The sequence below is a fragment of the Lutjanus erythropterus genome, chromosome 11 (genome assembly GCF_056507025.1).
Source record: "Lutjanus erythropterus isolate fLutEry1 chromosome 11, fLutEry1.hap2, whole genome shotgun sequence".
Classification (NCBI taxonomy): Eukaryota; Metazoa; Chordata; class Actinopteri; order Lutjaniformes; family Lutjanidae; genus Lutjanus; species Lutjanus erythropterus.
This window is the reverse complement of record NC_139327.1, coordinates 2,563,081-2,572,196: the sequence shown is the minus strand read 5'-3', so window position 1 is coordinate 2,572,196 and position 9,116 is coordinate 2,563,081.

Genomic DNA, 9,116 nt, shown 5'->3' with positions numbered 1-9,116 from the left:
GACGTGTGCATGTGGCCCCTGTGTCTTCGAGGAAGAAGGATCACTGCAATACTAACAAACTGCTGGGTTACCAAGCCACTGACTTGTTATGACAGGGAAGTGCTGTGTTTATGTTTAACTCAGAGCTTTGAAATGTATAGTGTAGCACTGGCCTGAGGCTGATGGAGCAGCCCTAAGTTGTTGGTGGCGTGTATGTGTCAGTGTGTGTATAAATGTGTGCGTGTGCGTTTGTGTAAGTGCACAGAACCTGTGCAGGAAGGGTGGAAAGTGCACAGGGCTCCATCTTTCTAGTTTCCATGGTGATCCCAGTGCAACTAACACATTTTGCCTGTTGAGTGGCTCTAAGTGCCCTGTCACCATACACACACACACTGACAGGTCATTCTGCTATGATTTACTGTAGCAGCCATAATAATGATAAAAACTAAAAAGGTGCCTCTTAGAAAAGCCCTTCAACTGGTCAGTAGATGGACTGTAGCTGCATTTACATGGAGATAAAAGCAAAAACATTTATACATCTGCTTATCTAAACTTTTGAAAATACAATTAATAAGAGAATGTTAGTGCCTAACAAACATTTAGACACTTAATCTGGTCATTTCTCTCTGTCATAAATATATTCTTCCTGTACATGTTTGCCCCACGTAGGGGTAATGGAGCAGAGGCTTATGAGTTGCACCTGCACTTATGAGGATTATAAAATAATAACATGGAGGTTCTGTAGTCTGAGCCAACATGGTGGACTTTTTATTGCTTCCAACTTTGTCAACAGCAGCACATTACAGATCCATTTCCTACCTTCCACAATAAAAGCCCTAGACATTTACACTGCAGAACCGCTGATGAGATTCACTCAGAGCATTTCACTTAAAGGCAACTCAATAAAATAGCTTACAGTAACAAGAGGCAATATGAATGAGGCACTTCTTCTTCTTCTGTTAAATTTCTGGCAGATTCCCAGCAGGAGAGACCACTTTGCGCATGCCAAAAAAATTATATTCTGCTTAAATGCTTTTGAGCATGTACTGGCACATCTTATCAGATCACTTTATCTACTGTCCATGTAAAGTTAAGGTGGAATCAGAATGACTTCATTCTGGCTGAAGAAATCTTACCACAGCTAATGTTTAATATAGTAGATCCAGAGCTACAGTGATTAGTTAATTAACTGGTTAGTATATCGACTGATTACAACTATTTTCATTATTGATTAATTGTCATTTTTCAAGCAAAAATGTCAAACATTTGATGGTTCCGCATATTAAATGTGGGGATTTGCTGCTTTTCTTTGTCATTTCTGACAGCTGATGAAGAGTCTTTGGGTTTTGGACTGTTGGTTGGTTTATTTTGATCAATTAACCATGAAAATAACCTGAAAATGAATTGATAGATTTCAGTTTATTGTCATATTCAGCTTGTTTTACAAGTTTGTTGAGTAAACTTAGAGTCTTTAAGGGCTCATCATCTCAGTTGTTTTCTGTGTACTGTATGTGGGTGTTGTCACATTCTGCTTTAGACTTCAAATACAGGTCAGAGGTGCCTGTTGGGTGTGTCCCCCTGACTGTCCATTTATTCTTTAATCTAAAGCCAAATCCTGTTTGACTCTCTGCAGTGTGAGTTTGTCAGTTAAGTAGAGTAGCTTATGGCAGCTATAACAGAAGAATGTACCTTTAAGAGTGAAACTAAGGACGCATCTTAAGTACATGCATTGAAGAGATTAAGATTTAACACTGCTGTCATATAGAGAATTATACAGTAACTCCCACTGAGCTCTAAAATCCAGTATTTTTAATGACTTTTTTTCATGCATGAATGAAAATCTGCCGTGCTCATCAAAGCACAGGTGCGGCTGCAGATTGCTTGGAGCCTCAGTGTGCAAAGTTCATCCCAGTTCAACTTTTGTGCTGCTTGTTAAGATCAATCCCTGGTACATCTACTAGAGACAAGGGAAGTAGCTGACAAGGAAGGCAGAAAAAAATAGGAAAATATGGGTTTAAGTGTGAATATATTGTAACATGGTCTGTTAGTAAGTTGCAGCTAGGGCTGAAGGATTTTGAAAAAATATCTAATTGCGATTATTTTGACTGATATTGCAATTGCAATATGATTTGCGATATTAGAGGCAATGATCATTTTTACATCATTCTGTATTATGTCTGTATTATGTTTGCCTCACCACAGTTTGCTTTTAACAAATATTGCACCTCCTAGGATTTGAAAATTGCAGAAAGCTATAATGGCAATTAATTGTGTAGCCCTGGTTGCAGTATCAGAAAAAACACCATTTATCCCCCCATGTGGCAGTCCACCAACAACTTTGTTTAAGGACAACACTGAAACGCACTCCTCAGCTTCCTTTCTTTAAGAGCAGCTCCTCGTCCCTCTCCAGGTTCTTTCTCCTCTCTTGTCTAATCCCTTTTATAGAACAGAGACAGTCTGACGGGCCTGGAGTTGGGGGGAAGCGCTCCTACTTAAAGAAAGCGCCCGGGCAAATTTGGGGCTGGTGGTAATTATTTGGGCCTCATTATGGGATCACGTTTCCCCAAGTCATTCTTTGCGGTAACCGTTACTGGATATGGGCCTGACACTGTCAATAAAGCAGGGGGAAAGATGACACGCCTTTTGTTTTGACAGGACCAAAGCAGTAATGCCTCCCGTTCGTTTGCATTTGCAAAGAGAGAAGCGAGGGCCTCAGAAAGCCCACTTTTCCAGATGCTCCAACAGAAAAAGACCCTCTGCTTGGTTCCCTTGGCACCAGGCAACCCGGCGTCACTCCCCTATCGGCCTTTCATGTAAATCTACTTAGTGCAGGGTCATGAGATAGAGGGCTGTATGATTGAGGAGTGTGGTATGAGGAGTGTGTATCTGTGTCATCTATGGCACTGAGAGCTGGGCCACTGTGTGTGTGTGTGTGTGTGTGTGTGTGTGTGTGTGTGTGTGTGTAGAAGCCAGCACTGCTTGATTATTGGTCCAAGGACAGATATGACATATGAGAAAAGCCTCAGTGCCGTGGCTTTCAGCACCCCCCTCCCTGAAGTAACCGCTGAGATTTAGACACACACTCCTGCACCCAGCGCTGAGTTACTCACCATCCTGCAGGACCACAGAGGGACTTTTTGCAGTCGACACACATGTTCACATGCAAGCACATGCTCAGGTGCCTTTAGCAACAATACATGGCTGTGCTCTCATTCATTAACTCATGCAAACATAACACAAACAATCATTTAACTGATGTGTTTCCAAGGTGGCAGGACGGGAGGCAATGGGTCAGTGTCTCAGCCCGTCCTGTCACCACAGGCTCCCTCATCCCTCAGCGAACACACACGCTGAGCCAAATCTTAGCGGGGATACACAGTTAGTGTTGCCCAGTAACCCAGGCAACCAGATTCAGATCTCCTTCAACTATTACATGCGGTCTCGTTGCTGCTTTTGGCAGCCGTTTAAAACCAACATTTGCCCTCATTATACAATCTCCTGCCAAGTTGAATAAGAGAAAGCTTTGATTTACACCTCCAGAGACAGATATAGAACCCAAATAACACTGATTCATGTTGGGTGAGGCTAAATCACTTTTTGAACCTCTGTGTGACAGAGAATACAGCCAGATCAATACTAGGGGAGCAATAAAATATTGATATACTTGGGTATAGCGTACCTTATCAATTTTCAAAAACATGTATCATTTTGTATTGTGATATTTGCAAATATTTGTGGCAGTGATACTTTTTGTGTTTTGTTTAAACCCCACACATTGAGATAGCAGTGTTGCTTTCTATCTTGACTGTTGGATTGCATACAAAAGTAAGCTTTTATACATGTGGTTGTGTGTTCTTTATACTCTGACAGTTTTCCTAAAAATTGGATTTAAAAAACTTGAAACATATCTCCTTGCTATACTGTTGCAGTATTTTGAATCGCAACCCCTGTATCAAGGCGGTGTCAATTTTTTCATACTTTCTTAACCCCTTGACATTTTCTTGACGGTATTTGTGTAAAACTTGTGTGAAACGGCTCAAGTACACTGTATTTCACTGTACTTGATACTCCCACAGTGTAGGTGGTGCTGATCGTCATAGCAACATTATTCCCACAGCTGGGAAACAGCACACACACACACACACACACACACACACACACACACACACACACACACACACACACACACACACACACACACACAGGAGCTCCACTTTGGTCTTGAGAAGCTGCAGCCTTTATTCACAGACAAACTGTAACTTTACAGCTCTGTCAGTGGCATATTCTACCATGATGACTGCTCACCTTTCCCTCCGCTCAGTGTGCAGTCACCATAACTCTGTCACCAGTAATTAGTCTGCCCCTCGCTACACACTGATAAAACACTACTCTGAGCAGTCAGCAGTCTGCAGTGTTTGTTAGCTCACCATTATCATCAGGACTGAATCTAAAATAATCCAAAATGGGGACAGAGGCATTTTTCTTCTTTTTAACTTGTTAGTCTTGACACTTAATCAGCAAGATGGCATGTTTCTTCTTCTTATGAATGTTTGTCTGCTCAGCTTTGGTTCCATGCAGAAACTGACCCCTGGTGGCATAGGCTGCACACTACAATACAGTGTCTCCCCATAATAGTCAGCTGAATAGGAAGAGGAGCATCTGTAGTTATGACAGCATTTAAAATCATACCATCGGGACTGATTAATACCCTGGTATACCATAATACCTTTAAACTGCCCAAGCCTACCCTGTATTGTAATGTGAATCATATTGCCAAATTCTTATACACAACCCTATCAATACTGGATTTTTGGATCCAATGCTGAAATTGGGGAGTAAAAAAATTCTGATATCAACATGTATGTATGTACATATGTATATCATTTCAAGCCCCACTGATTTTATTGATCCAGTATTGGCCTGTCACAGCAGCCATATCGACCTATGTTGGTATCAGCATATATGTTGTCTGATATGCGCATAATTTTTTTTTTTTTTTTTTTTGGAGCGAGGGACAGATTGTTTTGTATGTGTTAAGAGTATGGTTAGTGTTTTCTTCATAGTTATTTATAATTACAAAAAATTCTGGTGAAAGTTGATATCATCATCAAGTTTGCTAAACTGTAAAATATTCTGCCTCTATCTGTCACAAGTGTTCACTACTTTTGAGGGATCAATGCAAAAAATGTGTGTTTATGTAAATATTCTATATTGTGTTTGAAGAATATTAGCCAATATATTGATATTGAAGTTAACTCTAATATCAGAATCTGCAGCATAAAATGCTGCATTTAAAAACAAAATAAATAATAATCTGCATTCTATTTTGTAAAAGAAAAGAAATTCTGCACAGATCAGATAGCATATAGGCTGATATTGATGTAGTCAGATATAGCTGTGATGAGACAATATCAGGCTGATAATACAATTCAACTGATCTGTCTGGCTCTAATCAAAACAGGAATTTACTTTGCAGCTCTGAATTTCAGTTCCAATAACATGTCGACACTTCTATATAAAATATGTGAGCCATTCTGTTAACTTTGGCAACTAAAAGCTGAAGCCTGGTTGTCAGTCTTGTCTCAGGTTCTTACTGCTGAGCTCTGTTACTCACTTTACCAGTCTGCATGGAAGATTTTGACCCTTTATAACAGTGCATGTACTGTAAGTGTGTGTGTGTGTGTGTGTGTGTGTGTGTGTGTGTGTGTGTGTGTGTGTGTGTGTGTATGTGTGTGTGCGCACGTACAGAACAGGTGTGTGTTTAATGATGGAGTTTGAAGAGAATTAAAGAGACAAAGAGATTTCATTAGATTTAGAGTCCAGACATAGGAGGCTGAGTCACCCTCTGAAGAAGTGGGTCAGTCACAACTCAGGCAAAAGATACTATGTGCTTTTTAGATGTGTGTGTGTGTGTGTGTGTGTGTGTGTGTGTGTGTGTGTGTGTGTGTGTGTGTGTTCCTGCAAGTTTGCATGTGGCCGGCATGATTGAATTCTTCCCTTCCTTGCCTCGGGGGCAGAGCTCCATTGAAGAAGCCCTTTGCCTTTGTCACACTCAGTCTTGATTTATTCTTTGTGATGGAATAATCAAACACTGATATGTTTCTTTCATCTCCGACTAAACCAATCTTCTTCATTTAGATAATTTTACATGTAACATTTCATCCAGCAGCTCTTAACCCCCTGACCTGAGCAGTTGGTAATTGAGTGATGGTGCTTGATGTGAGGTGCGAGCTCTTTTTGCGTTCCCCTGCTAACGCACACTGACATAACTGCCTGGGCCTGGTTCCCTGCTGGCAGCAGATGAACTAGAAAGCTCTCTTGCTGATTATTGGCAGATGAAAAAAGAAGATCCGCAGGGCTAAGCGAGTGGAAAAAAAATATTATTGACTTCTCACCGCAGCTACTATTTATTCTCCCCTTTTTCTGTCCGTGTATTTGTTTTTGAGGCTGTTAGATTCTTTGCCTCGGAATATTTTTGGGGTAGTCTTTGATTGAGCTGGAAAGGAATGCCTTTAATCGTGGCTACAAAGGAACCGAGGGACATGTCCCCGTCAGTTTAGCAACAGATCTAGACAGATGAGGAGGAGGAGGCGGAATGGAGGAGTGAGCATTGTTAACAGTCTGTGGGGAACTGTTTGCGTGCCCTGTGGTTTCTAGTCCCTGTGAAATGGAGACTCAGTGATTTGGTTTCCCAGGCCCCTTTTTCTCAGGGCCGTACAAAAACCATGAACCAATGAAGACGTTTCAGTCTGTCTTGGCTGCCATTTATAGTCCAGCATGTTTCTAAATGGTAGATGGCACCAATGGTGGCACATGGAGAGTGTTCACAGCCATCTGATTGTAAGCGGTGTGGGCATATCAAAAATAGAAGATAATGCTTAGTTTTGTCAACGATGCAAAACATAGACGCCGTGACCATCGAGGTGGTTGCCCTCAGAGCCTCGGCGAGCCAGAGGAAACTCAAACCAACCACTCCTTCTGAGCCTGTTTGGCTCAGCTCTGGGATTATTATCTGCTTTATTAGGTATGATTGCACAGCCTGATGCATTGACATGTTTAACATTACAACAAGATCCAAACACGAGCAAGTAAAGATGCAAATGAGCGTCATAATTTGTTAAAATTGGATTCTTCCTCTAGTTCAACGTTTCCCACAAACCTATAGCAAAAAAGAGCAGAGGTCATGGCATCAGAGAAGTTGTGTCATTAAAGGATTTTATTTTATTTTATTTCTTTTCTTTGTTAAGGGCCAACTTCAACTGAAGGCCTTTAATTTGGGCCTAGTAAATGTGGACTGGTAGAGGCAGCTGGCAGTGCGGCCTGCAGGTCAGGCCAGGCCAGGACAGGACAGAGCTTCATGCTGTCCTACTGCCTGCCTTCTTTAACAGGGGCTGCTATTCAGGAGACGTGTGAGGGTCTGAAAACATTAATACTGGGAATTTAATTAATTTTGTATTTCAGCTTCATCTCTAACTAGAGAGACTTGTATTTGGATTTTCTTCCAGGATGTTTTAGTCCCTTTGAGTATGCAACACCCTGTCTTGAATACTTTATAGCTGTTTCACAAACTTTTTTCAGGGGACCCACTTTTAAAATGATTAACCATCACAACCCAATTCACAACAGGCGTTATCAATAAATCTTGGAAGATTTACGAGTGTTATTAAAAACATTTACACATGTTAAATATTTCATAAAAATGAGAAATAAATGCACTTAGGTTGAGTTAACAGGCATTTTCATTGTTTTTATTTCCTCTCATCAGGAAAACAACAGACATTTTAGTCTCCTTCATAAATGAGGCAAAATAAGTGCATTTAGGTGGAATTAGCAGGTTCTCATTTTTGTCTTCTCATCAGTAAAACAATTATATGCTTTATGAAAAGTGTACTGCAGATGTAAATTTGCAGAATTTCTTCCATAGTCATTTATTTTTCAGGGGGACCCAAATAAAATCTTCAGTAGTTCCCAGGTTTTTTATCTAATGCCTCCCCACATTCCTGTCAGAAGTTCCCCTTCACCAACACCTGTCATTCTCCAAATAAGCAGATGTTAGTAACACTACATAAAAGTGCATAAATTGTCACAATATTTACAACTGAACAGAGTGCTGCAGGGATGACATATTTTTCTAGGTCAACCTGGAAGTTAGCATCACCCTGTAACCGTCTACAAAAATACAGTGGGATGTTTCCTTCGGAATTTAGTTTATTGCAGAAAATAAGAAAATAACAAACAAAAATGGTGAACAAAAATTTATGATACTTTGACACTTTGATTAGCAAGATAACTTTTATGATTTTGTGAAGAGTAAAGTAAAAAGCTAACCTCTGGATATAAATGAATCACACCATGATCACATGACTTCAACATCACCATCACCATCACTTAGTGACTAGTGCTCAGCGTTTAATGTTTTAAACAACCTCTGCGATCTCATTTAGCTACTTGTTAGCGCCTGTCTCTTTTTTAATTTGGCATCCATAGCAAGTTTATGGAGACTCAAGGACGAGTCACTGTCAAAACTTAGAGGAAAAGGCACCTAGACATAGACGTATGCTATGATGCACATTTTAGTTGACGAAATATTAAACGTTTTCAAAATGTGGTGTATAGGCTACATATTTTTACAGTTGGCAAATATAAGAATCATTTTCCACACAAAAAAAAAGTTAAAAATTTCAAGGCAACATGCTGCAATAGATTTTTTAGTTTTGAGCCCAACTCAAACTGTTATGCTTTGAAAAAACTTTAAACAGTTTTGCTGACCAATGATCTTTTTCTTTTAATAATTTAAAAATGTACAATTCTTCTTTAGGTAAACTTGAATCTTTGAGTTTTTTGAGTCTGTAGACCCTTGGTCTAGGAGAATATCGTGGTGTAGAGCCAGTATTTGGTTTGTCCATTCTCATTCTGGGGTAACAAAAATATGATTCTTGTTTTCAGGTGATTATACACAAATGAAAACACTTCTGAATCTTATATTACATTTCTGCTATATTCTGCCAATAGATCCAGCTAAATCTTACACACTGGACTTTTAAGACATGTAAATGTTTGAAAATTTACAAGTGGGGTATTTACTGGCGAATTTTATGTTGCAGAACAAAATGTGAAAATCTTTTAAGCTTGTGTTA